Raw genomic sequence first — 14,523 nt, 5'->3', positions numbered from 1 at the left:
TCACCCAGCCCAACACAAAAACACTTCACCTTGGGATCCACCCTCATTAGAAAGCTGAACTAACTATACATAAAAATAAGTTATTTTTCCCTAAATCCTATTTTTTTTAAGATTATTTATTTGAGAGAGAGAGGGCAGGGGGAGGGGCAGAAGGAGAGGGAGAGAAGCAAACTCCCCACTGAGCACAGAGCCCAACACAGAACTTGATCTCAGGACCCTGAGATCATGACCTGAGCTGAAATCAAGAGTGGGACGCTCAACCAACTAAGCCACCCAGATGCCCCCCTAAATCCTATTTTTAGATTACAAGCTTATACAGGGTTAGAGATCGTGTCCACTTAACCAGCCAGACCAATTCCATATCCAATCTACCTGATGCTGTCATCCAAGGGAAGGGTTCCTGCCTTCCCCTGGGGAAGCCTCAGCCCTCCTTTTAATGCCTTTCACCTGATTCAGTCAGACTCACCCAAGTGATCCAGCATAATCTTCCTTACTTAAAGTCACCTGACTAGGGTCATTAACTATGTCTGCAAAATACCTAGATCAGTGTTTGTTTTTTAAGTAATATCTACACCCAACATGGGACTCGAACTCACAACCCTAAAATCAAGCGTCACTCGTTCTACTGACTAAGCCAGCCAGGCCCCCCCCAGAAACACCTAGATCAGTGTCTGTTTGATTGCATGACTGGGGCCTAGAGCCTAGCCAAGCTGACACATCAGAGAAGCCGTCAGGCCATAATAAAAATGAGATGGCAGCAGCTCTGTTGGCGTATTCCATGCTAAACACATATATTATCTCCTCTAACTTGTCCCCACCACCCAAAGGGATATTATCATCTTCATTTTACACACACTCTTCAAGGGATTATTGTTAAAATGCCATTGTAAGGCCGTGGCATGTAGTTTGATTCATTTTACAGTTATTAGCTAACTGTTTTTATATCAGTACAGAGAGGAACGCGAATGACAGAGAGGAATCCCTCCGCCCGCATCTAGCGGGGGTGGACCTGGGAAAAGGCTCTCAGCGGGTACCTCAATATCCCTCCACCAGCAGCCAGGGGGCGCACCTCCCACCTCCCTATAAAAGCGCTCTTGCAGGGAGCTCAGAGGCAGAGAATTAGTGCAGAGACTTAGACTACCATTTCTTAGGAGCGGCAGTATTGACATTTGGGACCTGAGACCCTTGGTTGGGAGACTGTCCTGTGCACGAATAGGTTGTTTAGCAGTATCTCTGGCCTGTACCCTCTAAATGCCAGTAGCACCCCACCCCTCCAGTTGTGACAACCCAAAAATGTTTCCAGATGTTGCCAAATGTCTGGAATTGGGGGGGGGGGACAGCAAAATCCAGTTGAGAACCACTGGTGTAGACCAGCAGTTCACACAGATGATGACTCCTATAAAGAAAGAGGCCAACTCAAAATAGAAGGCAGTAGTCTCTCTCTGGGAGAGCAGTCACCCTTTTGGAATACAGTGCTCTCTCTAGCATCCTTGGGCACCCTTCCCCTTTGCTGAGATAATATCCATTTATCCCTCAGACTCCCTGAGCCCGTGAAGTGTGGGAAGCCCTTCCACATGTCCCCTTTCTGAGGCATTCACTGCTTGGTTTCCTGGCCTGTGTCCCCACCTGACATATGTTCCACTCCAGCACTAGCTGTGTCTTACCCAGGACTCTAGATCTTCTCTGCCCATCATGGTGCCTAAGACTTGTGCTCAACTAATGCTCTTTTTCACATAAAACTAACTTCTAAATTTTATTGATTGTTTTTGCCCCGAGCCAGGCACAGGGTAAGTCTTTCTTAAGAAAGAATGAAAGGGGAATGACTGGGTGACTCATTCGGTTAAGTGTCTGCCTTGGCTCAGGTCATGATCCCAGGATCCTGGGATCGAGTCCTGCATCAGTCTCCTTGCTCAGCAGGGAGCCTGCTTCTCCCTCTACCTGAGACTCCCTCTGCTTGTGCTCTCTCTTTCTCGCTCTCTCTCTCTCTGACAAATAAATAAATAAAATCTTTAAAAAAAAAAAAGAATGAATGAAAGAGTTAATTATAAATGAGGAATGAATGAGTGAATGTTGAATGGGAAATATAGAAGCTACACATTGTCAATCATGGTCAGAATTGTACTAATTATCTTAATACTGAGAGTATTCCTAAATACAATGTAAAGCCTAATAATTTTCAAAGAATTTGTACCCTAGTGTGATATTGTGACTTATAATAAATATATATTTTGGTCTTTGTCTATATAATAAGTATAAATTTGGTTCCTTGTTCATAGATCCCAAAACACTTGGAATTTCCTGAGAAGAGCAATGGGAACATCTTTTTTTTAGAGAGAGAGAGAGCATGAGAGCATGGGGAGAGAGGGATGGGGTAAGGGCACAGCTAGAGAAAGAGAGAGAGAGAGAATCCCAAGCAGGCTCCACATCCAGCAGGAGCCTGTCGCAGGGCTTAATCTCACAACCCTGAGATTGTGACCTGAGCTGAAACCAAGAGTCGTATGCTTAACTGACTGAGACACTCAAGCACCAGAAGAGCATCTTTTGTTATATTCGGTCTTTTATCCTCAGTTCTTGAAATCCCTTCAGAGCCATAAAGGTAAAATGGGTGTCTTATTATTCACAACGAACCCCTTTCCACCATGACTGGGTTTATGTTAGTGAGGTGATTTTTGTTTTGGGTTTTTTTTTCTTTCAAATATTTATTTAAATTCTAGTTAGTTAACATACAGTGTAATAGGAATGTTGAAAAAGAAAACCAAAGCTGGTGGCATCACAATTCCAGACTTCACAAAAACAGACACAAAGATCAATGGAACAGAACAGAGAAGCAGAAATGGAGCCTCAACTCTATGGTCTTTATCTTCGACAAAGCAGGAAAGAATATCCAAGGGAAAAAAGTCTCTTCAACAAATGGTGTTGGGAAAATTGAACAGCCACATGCAGAAGAATGAACCTGGGCCATTTTCTTATATCATACACAAAAATAGACTCAAAATGGATGAAAGAACTAAAGGTGAGACAGGAATCCATCAAAATCCTAGAGGAGAACACAGGCAGCAACCACTGTGACCTCAGCCACAGCAACTTCTCGCTAGACACGTCTCCAAAAGCAAGGGAAGCAAAGGCAAAAATGAATTACTGGGACTTCATCAAGATAAAAAGCTTTTGCACAGCAAAGGAAACAGTCGACAAAACCAAAAGAAAACCCACAGAATGGGAGAAGATATTTGCAAATGACAAATCAGATAAAGGGCTAGTATCCAAAATCTATAAAGAATTTATCAAACTCAACACCCAAAGAACAAATAATCCAATCAAGAAATGGGCAGAAGACATGAACAGACATTTCTTCAAAGAAGACACACAAATGGCCAACAGACCCATGAAAAAATGCTCAACATCACTTGGCATAGGGAAATACAAATCAAAACCACAAAGACATACCACCTCACACCAGTCAGAATGGCTAAAATTAACAAGTCAGGAAACAACAGATGTTGGCAGGGATGCGGAGAAAGGGGAACCCTCCTACACTGTTGGTGGGAATGCAAGCTGGTGCAGCCGCTCTGGAAAACAGTATGGGGGTTCCTCAAAAAGTTGAAAATAGAGCTACCTTACAATGTAGAGATTGCACTACTAGGTATTTATTCAAAGGATACAAACGTAGTGATCCGAAGGGGCACCTGCACCCCAGTGTTTATAGCAGCAATGTCCACAATAGCCAAACTGTGGAAAGAGTCCAGATGTCCACTGACAGGTGAATGGATAAAGAAGATGTGATAGGGTGCCTGGGTGGCTCAGTCGTTAAGTGTCTGCCTTCGGCTCAGGTCATGATCCCAGGGTCCTGGGATCAAGTCCCACATCGAGCTTCCTGCTCAGTGGGAAGCCTGCTTTTCCCTCTCCCACTCCCCCTGCTTGTGTTCCCGCTCTCGCTGTCTCTCTCTGTGTCAAATAAATAAATAAAATCTTTAAAAAAAAAAAAAAAAGAAGATGTGATATATATATATATATATATATATATATATATCACTACCTCTGAAACTAATAATACATTATATGTTAATTAATTGAATTTAAATAAATTTTTAAAATCATACAGTGTAATATTGGTCTGAGGGGTAGAATTCAGTTATATACAACACCCAGTGCTCATGATAACAAGTGCCCTACTGAATACCCATCACTCATCTAGCCCATCCCCCACCCGCCTCCCTCCATCAACCCTCAATTTGTTCTCTATCCTTAAGAGTCTCTTATGGTCTCTCTCTCTCTCCCTCTCTCTCTCTTAATGAAGTGACTTTTGGAACTAAGGATGGAGGCTGGTTGCCTGGGGAGCCAACCTGAGTAGAAGTTAGAACTTCCATTCTCACCTGCTGATTTCTGGGGAGGAGAGAGGGGCTGGAGGTTGAATCAATCATCAAAGACCAGTGACTTGCCTGTGTAACAAAGCCTCCATAAAACCCCCCAAAAAAGGCCAGGATCCGAAGAGCTTCCAGGTTGGTGAATCAGAATGCTTCCATGTGCCATCATGCTGGGCCCAAATTCCGAAGGACAGAGGGTCATCCTGTCCTATGGATCTCTTCACCTGGCTGTTCATTCATATTTATGTCCTTTGTAATAAACTGCTAATCTAACGAGTACACTAGTGTCCTACGTCCCACGAGCTACTCTAGCAAAATAATCGGACCCATAGAGGGGGTCAGATGTACAGGTGACACCCCGGACCTGAGATGGTACCTGGAGTGGACGACTGAGCCTTTAACCTGTGGGATCTGACAGTATCTCCGGACAGATAGTTCCAGAATTGAGCTGAGCTGTAGGACACCCAGCTGGTGTCCCAGAGTTGCTTGGTGGTGTGGGGAAAGAACTCACACATTGCAATTGTCCCCAGAATTGGAACAACGAAATGCATCTCACATTAAAACTTCAGTGAACAAGATCTGTCCATCTGTAATGATACAAGGGGCCACTTCACGTATTTCATCTTGAGAAGTCATTATTAGGAATATCAATTACCACATTTCATTGATGGGGGAAGAGTCACTCAATATTCAGTCCTTGTTGATGGGATATCAGGTAAACAGCCTCTTCTTAGGCAAAGACATGGGTTCGACGCAAATTCAGTCACTTTTGAACACTTGAACCATAGCAAGAGGGTCACTGAATTTTCCCTCCCCCAAGAGTCAGTTCCTGTGGGCCCAAAGAGACCTTTTTATTTGGTACTTAGCCTGGCTTTTACACAAGGGACTAAAATGTTATATTATTTGGGCCAGATCCATCAAAACTAATGAGGCCTCTGAACTTTATGGCTCTTCTTCTCCATCATAGACTAGTATCGGTGACCTGTGAGTTCTCCCCTTCTGAGAGCTGCCCGGGGGCTCAGCCACGTAACTCGGGCATAACTGCCTCCCGGTCCCAAAACCAGCCCTGCCTTTCTGTGCAGATGGCCATGCTGAGAATCGATTCATCAGAAGGCTCCAAAGAGCTCAATACAATTAAGAATATGCAATCTGGAAAAGCCCCAAGCCCAGACAATGCACCCAGCGCTCTCTGTTCTGGCCTTCCAAAAGTAACTGGCTCAGCCCTGTCCCTCCAGTGGTACGAGGAGTGACCTAGAAGGAGAGGGACAAGCAGGCTCCTGTTCAGTACTCAGTGGCCATTTTGAAATTGCAGAAGGAGAGCAGATGGAGAAGTAACCTCAAATGAATATTCATAAGAAGAAAATCAATTATCCACCTTATGTGCCACCTGCCCTCTCAACCCAACTTAGCGCACAGCTGTGAGAGGCAGGGGGGCATATATGCAAATCACAGGCTCCACCTCGAAGGCATTCACAGAGTCCAAGGGTCCAATGCCAAACCTGGAATTTTGGCACATCTGACCTGAAAAGATGGAATATGCTGAGTTTGTGACCTTTAAAACAGGAACCAAAGCCATAGAAAGATGGCAGGGTATAATGGAAAGAACAAAGCTTTCCAAGTCAGACTAGCCTGGGCTCAAATCCCAGCGTTGACCCTTCTTAACTCCTGCCCTTCCGTTCTGACTCTACTGGACAGATTACCCAGACTCAGCCTCCCTGTCCTCACCTGCACAACAGGGAGAGACACCAACTCGTGTCGAGGGTGGCGAGACAGGGCAGAGGGACCTTGTGAGATGACAGATGCAAAGCACCCATGCGTGGCAGGACTGAGTAACTCATAGGTCCTCCTGCCCCAAGGACACCATGACATAGGAGATAGACTGGCTCCACAAACATCAAAACCATGAAAACAGATTGTCTAGTGATGGATGAAGATGTGTGATCCCTAGAAGTTCACGACTCCAACATAGGACTTTTTAGGGACCCAATACCTATTTAAAGGATTTGATATGAATATAAAATTCTTGACTATTTTCAGTTGTTATTTTAAATAACATAGCTCCCTTGCATAGATCCTTTATTCCTGCATCCAGAGCTATTATAAGGACAAGGCCACCGGGGTTTACCCAGCATTAAAAAATGTAAAGGACCTCAAAATCATAAACCATGCTTTCAAAAGCATTTTACAAAGTAGCAGAAATGAAGGGAACCAGAGAGCCGAGGTCAAGGGCAGGGACCCCCATTTGCCCCAGGGCCCCTTTCTGAGGTCAGGGTCTACAGCCCCACACTCGCACCCCTGCCTCTGCCCACTCTCCGAGTGGGAGGCAAAGAATGGCCTCCATCAGCCCCAAGCAGCTGTTCCCTGGCAATACCCTATTCCTAACTCTCTCATGAAGCCATCACAAAGCCGACTCAGGCTTCCTACAATGAAAACTCCAGCTTTCAATATAATTCCCTTATTGTGGAAAGTGGGAGGTGGGGGGTGGCAGTTAAAAGAGGGTCTTATGAAGACAATTTCTATTCTTGAGTGCTTATGACTTGCCTCTAGGCTGGTTTTTTTTTTCCTTGTTTTTTGTTTTCCCAGTTTGCTGATCTGAGTGTGTGTTTGAAAAAAGCAGAAGATGGAAGGAAGAAGAGAAAGGATTTGTGTGATTGATCACCCCACCAGATAAACACCCTGACCTCGTGATTCAGTAATGCCAAGAGAGAACTGAATCACTCTAATTCAGGACTACGGAGCAGCTTCCCTTCCCAAACCATAATAGGAAGCGAGTCATTGGAGGCACCTGGGTCCCTTCCTGCCTCTTAGACAGCCAGGTGGCCACTGCCTTGCTCCCTCTCCAGGTGGGAACAGATCGCCGACAACCCAGAGCCTTCCATCACCTAGAATTCTGCCAGGACCTCAGAATGTCTCACCCTCTTCGCAGGAAGTGGGACAAAGCCTAACTCAGTGTCCCACATAGGCATCACCCTCTCCCAGCTTGTGCGTGATAGTCACATACCCCCCTCCGACGGCTGTGGCAGCCCCTCAGCTCCCCCCAGACAGAGGTGGACAGCTTGGAGGTGAAAAGGCAGCAAACAGGAGACCCCTCATCCATTCTCACCGCCTCGCCCACCTAACCAGAGGCGAGGAAGCGCACACACAGTCCAGCCCACACGTCAGAAGCTTTGCCCTGTACCTCGGCCCCAAACTCACGCAACCCCATGCTTGAGGCCGAGACAAAACGCAGAGTGCCCCTCCAATGGGAGTAGTGTGGGACTGCCAGAAAGGGCGGGGGACGCCTGGAAGGAGGGGGAAGGAAACAGGAGGAAAAGAAAAGGGTGGTTCATAAAACCCTGCTGTTTCAGGTCAAGCCCCCAGGCAGGCCTTTCCACAAGTTCATCCTCCTCCTCCATAGCCTGACTTCTAAGGGCTTTGAGAAGGGCCTAGAAGGAAAAGTGTAACTCCTTTCCTGCACTTGGCTCTCTAGAAGCCCTCTCTTCATCTCGCCGCCCTGAGACCACACAGCCTGGCCTCTGGGCCTCGCCCATGATGTACATGTCCCCCTCCTCCCTGCTCCTCTCCCTGAGCTTCTTGGCACCCAGGACCCTGCCTCTCTCCTGGCTTTTGTTTCTAGGTCCATATGTTTGTTGCGTCTGCTCACCCGGTCTGTCTCTCAACCTGTCTCACTCCCCAGTCCCGTGCACCAGAAACACCTGCAGAGTCTTGGTGAAGGGCCTCTATCCAGAGCATGAGAAGGAACCCAATAGGCCACTGAGCCAGCATGGGTCACCATCATTCCCCTGGTTCTCTTCCATGACATTCCCCGATGCTATTATTCCCTAGAAATCCTAAAGAAGGTCATTGGGGGTGATTAAGACAAAGAGGAAAAAAAGCAAGCAAAGTCCTCGTGCATCCTGTTCCAGGGAGGGCCTCGTGTGGCAGGCCGAGCTTCTCAGTGACCTGCAGGCTCAGCCCGGTGTTCATCAGCAGAGCCTGGCTCAGCTGCAGTGTCAATGGGAGACTGGAGAATTACATCAGGGAAGACGAATGTGTCCCCTGTGAGCAGGATGGAGGTCAGCAAGTCACTTCGTCCAGCTTTAAATCTCTGAGGTGTGACATCTTGGTGGACATGGAGATCTCCTTTATTTTCTTTTTGATGGCAACTCTGGACATATTGCAGCCCGGGTCGCTGTATATATTCAGGCCCTGACAGCCCTGCAGAAGGCCTTTCCCCGCACAATGGGGGCATTCTCCGTGGCAGCCTGCACCCGAGGCTGGGACAGATCTGCCATTCAGGCCCCAACAAGAAGGCCCTCCCACCACAGCCGGGAAAAGGGCCCGCTTGTCTGCCCCAAAGGTTTGGGAAGAAGGAAGGGTCCCGCCCTCACCTCCGTGCTGCGCGGGCGGGAGGTTGTTGAGGTGAAGGATCGGCTTCAGAAGCTGGCACTGGCTTTGTGAAAGGCTGGACAAGGACCTCATCATCTCTTCCCCGACGGTCTCTCCTGAAGACGAGATAGAGGAGATGTTAAGTCCTGTGCCCCACACACGAAACCAAGCCAGCGATTCTCTTGCAAACATAATGTGATTGTCCATACAATGACTCGGCAGAGCATCTACTGCACTGAAAGTACTGGAACACGATCTTCTACCCCGCACCCTTGAACTGTGGTCTTTCTTTCTCCTCTTTCCCTCCCCTCCACACCTGGATCCAGAGCTAGTGCTTTCTACCCAGGGGAAGTTCATCCCCCACCTTCACTGCTTGTGGAAACCTCTTTTTTTTTTTTTTTTTAATTTATTTGACAGAGAGAGAGCGCACACATGTGCGTGCACGCAAGCAGGGGGAGCAGCAGAGGGAGAAGCAGACTTCCCACCGAGCAAGGAGCCCAATGCAGGACTCGATCCCAGGACCCTGGGATCATGACCAGAGCCAAAGGCAGACACTAACCTACTGAGCCACCCAGGCACCCTTTGTGGAAACCTCTTATTCTCTTGCCCACGCTGTAACCTCTGCCTGGAATGCCCTCCCTTCCCTCCCTGCCCTTTTGTCCAAGAAGAAATTCTCACTTCCAAGCTGAGCTTCTCAGACCTCCAGTCCCGGGCTCGCTGACCACTCCCTGCCCCCACGGTGTAAGTCCCTCTCCTAACGGGCTATTTTTTTTTTGCCATTCCTTGTTTACCTGTGTCCTCCCAGGGGTGGTTTATTTTCGTTCATCTTTACTGTCTTCATCTCTATGCCCCAGTCAGCACAATAAGCGTTTTATTTTTTTTTTTGAAGATTTTTTTTATTTATTTGAGAGAGAGCACAAGCAGTGTGGAGGGCTTCATCCAACATCTTTTCCCTCCTTCCCTTCTGTTGGCACACTGTCACAGAACTGGGGGCACATTTCGCAGCCCACAGAGTTTCAGCAGGTGGGAAAGGAAAGCAGCTTGGCGAAAGAATGACTTGAAATGGGAGGATCCTTATAAAGGCTTCGGTTGGTCCGTCTGCACTCCCAGCCCAAGGGTAGCTGTCTCTTCTTCCCAGTGATCCCTCGGTCTGTGGGACCTGGCCACCCCTCAACCATTGCTCGTGGCGGAAAGAGATTCCTACAAGGTGGAAGATCCTAAATGTATCCACAAGGAAGACAAAACAAGCCAAACCTGGACCTGACTGACCCCTAAGTCCTTTACTGTTTCCATCTACCTCTTTCTGCCTCCTTGGTTAGAAAGGCGAGAGGCGTTATAAAGAGTTACCAGGTTAAAAAAAAAAAAAAAATGTCATCTGGAGTGACATGGCTCAGGGTTCAAATCTCAGCTCCACTGTTCCCTAGCTGTGTCACTGTGAGCAAGCTCCTTGCCTTGCTAAACCTCGGTTTCTTCATCTGTAAAATGGAAATGAAAATATGCAGCTCAGAAGGCTAATAGGCGACATAAGACAATGTCTATGAAACATCTGACATGTTTCCTGAGAAAGAAAAACTCAGGAAATGCTACTCCCTTCACTTTAATCCCAGTTCCCAAAGTGTAGGTGTTACACATGTAAAATAGATTTCGTACTCAAATAAGTTTGTGAAGTGCTTGGTGAAACAAATTAACACTCTTTTCTTCTCTGCGGGACTTCTCAGATCCTTTAACCTGCCAACATGAGCTGTGAATTTCCAAGAGGCACTGTAGTCTGCAGGCTTCCCTGGGCCCCTGTGACCACAAAGCCCTCTTCCTGGAACATCACTCCTAGGCTTGCTATTTAGGAAACAATACTTTAAAGAAAATACAGCAATTAAAGGTCACACGGTACAGATTACACCTTCTTCTGGAATCTGTAAATGGCCTCCATTTCCCTTCAGGGAAGCCATCACCAAAGAAGAGAACCCAAACTAGGCTTTCTTCCCCCACACTGCTGCATAAAATGACTGTTCCTAACTTTTTCCTAGACGCGGTACCCACTGTCTCAGCCTTCACTACTCATGTCTCTGCTGATGTTCCTAGCACTTACGTCTCAGGAAGGAATTGGGGCCAAAAGGGAAAGGAGAGGGGTGAACGGTTAAGCATATTTTTCAGGTTTTTGTCTCATTTTATGCCTTACATACCAATTTACTCTTCATAGAGATTTTTGAGCCCATTTGTAGCTGCAGAGAAATTTCCAGGCCATTTCTCCACTTCACACACCTCTGTAGAGGCAGCAGGGGAAGGACTCCCATGGCCACCTGGCAGAGTTAGAAACAGCCACCGAGAGCAGTTCAGCCAGAGAGCAAACCACCCTGCGAAGAGGGCACGGCCTCCCCAAGGCCATAGGGGAGCCCGAAAAGCGTATTCTGTGATCACAATCGCTTCCACGCACCAGCGATAGACGCTGGCATGTTGCGAAACCAGCCGGTACTGCTCAAAAGTGGATTTCATTTTGCAGAGACAGGGAATTAATATGCACGCTCAGTCTTTCCACGCTGTCTTTCAGGTATGGAGCCACTCTAGACACTTCGGTCCAATAAAGCTCTGCCTAGAGACCTGCCTGATAGCTTTACACTTTAGTTTATGGATTAGATTCAAGGACAGTTTATCCCGTCATGCAGATGAGAATGTCACACGGCTCACCTTCACCGCTGTCCCCTGAATCTGGTGGCACACTTAATCCCGCCAAGTCAAACGCAAAGTACAGTCGTATCAGCTGGGGGGACATAGATGAATTGGAGAAAAGAGCTTTGAAAATAAGGATTAATGCTACCAAGTTTCAGTCTCAAAATCCTCATCCCCCCACACTCCACCCCCAGCTGCGTTCCTCCAAGCTTAGTAATATCCCCACGTGTAGGGCAATGCCTGGCTCCAGGGAAGCACACACTCATCTCTGCAGAATGAAGACCCATCTGTTGAGCACTTAGGCTGAGAAGCCCCGTGTGGGGATCTCATCCTCATGCTAGCTTGGCAAAATAGACAACTCTTCCCATTTAACAGATGGTAACACCAAGACTCACAAAGGTTCAGGACGCCTGGATGGCTCAGTTGGTTAAGCGTCTGCCTTCCGCTCAGGTCATGATCCCAGGGTTCTGGGATCGAGCCCCGCATTGGGCTCCCTGCTCAGCAGGGAGCCTGCTTCTCCCTCTCCCTCTGCCGCTGCCCCCTGCCTGTGTTCTCCTGCTCTCTCTCTGTCAAATAAATAAATAAAATCTTAAAAAAAAAAAAAAAAAGACTCACAAAGGTTCAAAACATACCCAGGGAGGCTCTCACAGCATCTAAATCACAGACAAGGCTAGCGATGATGAAGGGAATGGACCGCCAAACTCCCTACATCTGAAATGCAGGGAGTCCGCCTCCCTCATTGTTGGGCTGCCATTTCAGAGTCTTTGAATATCATTGAAAATGGGAAATGTCGTACTGGTTCCTGTTGTTCTCTCCCAACAATAATTACTCTCCTGCATCTAGGGCTTTCTCTTTTCCAGGAATTATTCTACATAATTTATTTATGTTACCTACCTCATCCTCACGACAACCCAGTCGACCAGGTCTGAGTCTTGTCCCCCATTTTACAGAGAAGGAAACCAAGGTCCCTCAAGGTCAAATGCCTTTTCAAAAGTTTAAGAGCCAGAATTCAAATCCAGACAAGACGGGCTGGCTGCAGAGCCCACACAAACTCTAAGCCGTCAGTTTTTACCACCTGCCCTGCTGTGCTTTCCCAAAAGGTGGACTTTTTCCCCATTAGACTGATAGTTCCTCCAGTGTGGTAACCAAATTCCATTCATCTTGTATATATATGTGTGGGTATAAACACACACACACACACACACACACATACCCTAAGCACTATGCATGGCACATAAAAAGTACTTAATAAATTTTTAATTTCTTCCATCAATTAACCCCACTCATTTTGCTCTTGTAATGTCTCATCTTATAGGTGAGAAGTTATGTATTATTTTGGTCCCATTGTATAGGAAAGAGGTTACCTCATCTCTGCAAAGAGCTTCCAGAACTCATTAAAAAATAAAAAGCATGTTCACTTGGAAAAAGATGTCAGAAGTTGTATCTGAGAAGAAGATCTTCTGAACCCAACACTTCAAACCCTCAGGAGGAAGTCTGGGGAAAAAATTGGGGAAATCTATTTAAGACCATCTCCCCAATGATCACCCACAAACTGCCTGCTGAAAGCCCAAGTCTAGGGAGATTCTCTCTTGCGAGGTTTTGACAAGAACTTCTTTCAATCCTAATGCCACTAGAACCACCTGGGAAACATTAAAAATACACGATGCCCAGGCCCCATTCCTGACACTGATCCTGTCGGTCCAGGGAGGGCTCCAGCTCATCAGCATCTTTTCAAAGCTCCCAGGTGGTTCTAACACATAACCAGACCTGAGCCCCAATAAACTGCCCTCAAATCAGGAAGGATTTGTCAGTAGAGAGACTAAAAGAACATTCCCAATCCACAGCCCAAAAGACTGAGCCTCACCTGGGAATGGGGTGTCGTGTTCTTATTAAGGCTCTCAGAGCGCCTTCACAAACAGAAGGTGTATTGGTGGGTGGCTGATGTCTGAGCCCTGAGAAGGCAGAGAGGTAAGTCCATGGCAGAGAGAAGCAGCCGCAGGTGAAGACCCCCCAGAAAATCACAGTTCACCAGCTGAGAGGTCATCCTGGCAGTCACCGGCCGCCCCATGGAAAGGGCTTCTGCTCCCAGTCCCTCTCTAGAGCACCTGGGAACAGCCCACAGCGGGAAGCGCAGGGCACACTCACAAGACAGCAACAATGTCTGCATCATCCATCACTGGACACCCAGTGCCTCCCTGGCACGTTATAGGCTCTCGACGAACATTTGTCATTCGAGTAAAGACACTGGAAAGCCTACAGGCAAAGATGGTCATTGTAAAGCCAATAGGAGGAGAATAACTCAGATGCTGAGGCCGTGGATACTCTGAAAGCACTTGTACTTGTTTCAAACAGCAAGCATTTCATGAGAGCAACCAAGAGCTAACCGAGCTATGCATTTTACTCATGCGGACCAGGACTGTATAAAATGGTTTTAGGCGCAACCCAACCTAAGCTTCAGAGTAACCCTAAAAAGCAGAAACTGGTATTAATTTGAATTTTACAGATAAGGAGACTGCAGTTTATAGAGCAATTCGGCCAAGGTCAAACAGCAAGTAAATGATACGGCTGCTTGATACAGAGTCTGTGCACCCCCACTCCACTGCCCCCTGGGTTCGCTGTAAGAGACACAAGCCACAGGGAGAATTGGGAGAAAGAGAGCACAGACGTCCACAGACTAGACCCTCTGCCCCCAGGTACGGGGAGTTGCAGGCAACAACATGACCTTTCCGTGGTTTGAGGGAGAGACTTGTAAATCCTACCAGTCCTCCTAGATGGGGTCATCGAGGTCATCCAGTTGATTCTCCTTCTCTAGGGAACCCCCAGCCATTCTGGGGATGTGGGAACCAAGCTCTAAACAAGGCTCTAGGGAGAAGGGTCTCAGCCACCTCTCCATCAGAGGAATCCACACCGCTGAGACCACTGAACACTGGGTCCGTGGAACACACCCTGTGAACTCCACTTGGAATCGGCCCAATCTGGCTCCACCCAAATCTTATGCAAATTTCAAGAAGGAACACATTTCCCACTTTCTTCATGAACTTTCACTGACCACCCACGTGTCTCTCCCTTGAGTGAACATTTCATCTCTTCTTACTGGGTATTTGTGATACTTGATATTACTCATTAACCT

At 47.1% G+C, this 14,523-nt stretch overlaps 1 long non-coding RNA gene across 1 annotated transcript in view; it reads right to left on the bottom strand.

Moving 5' to 3' along the window:
* Window positions 1-8,976, bottom strand: part of LOC135364635 (uncharacterized) — a 30,230-nt gene extending 21,254 nt beyond the window's left edge. Inside the window, exon 1 of the long non-coding RNA XR_010412076.1 lies at window positions 8,732-8,976. This is a non-coding gene — a long non-coding RNA (uncharacterized LOC135364635). The remainder of the gene's footprint in view (window positions 1-8,731) is intronic.
* Window positions 8,977-14,523: the final 5,547 nt, after the last annotated feature.

The sequence above is a fragment of the Mirounga angustirostris genome, unplaced genomic scaffold (assembly GCF_029215605.1).
Source record: "Mirounga angustirostris isolate CCGP_5_RB_7025 unplaced genomic scaffold, mMirAng1.0.hap1 SCAF_6, whole genome shotgun sequence".
Lineage (NCBI taxonomy): Eukaryota > Metazoa > Chordata > Mammalia > Carnivora > Phocidae > Mirounga > Mirounga angustirostris.
Note: the sequence above shows the minus strand (reverse complement) of the source record. Positions and strands in the feature narration are given on the sequence as shown.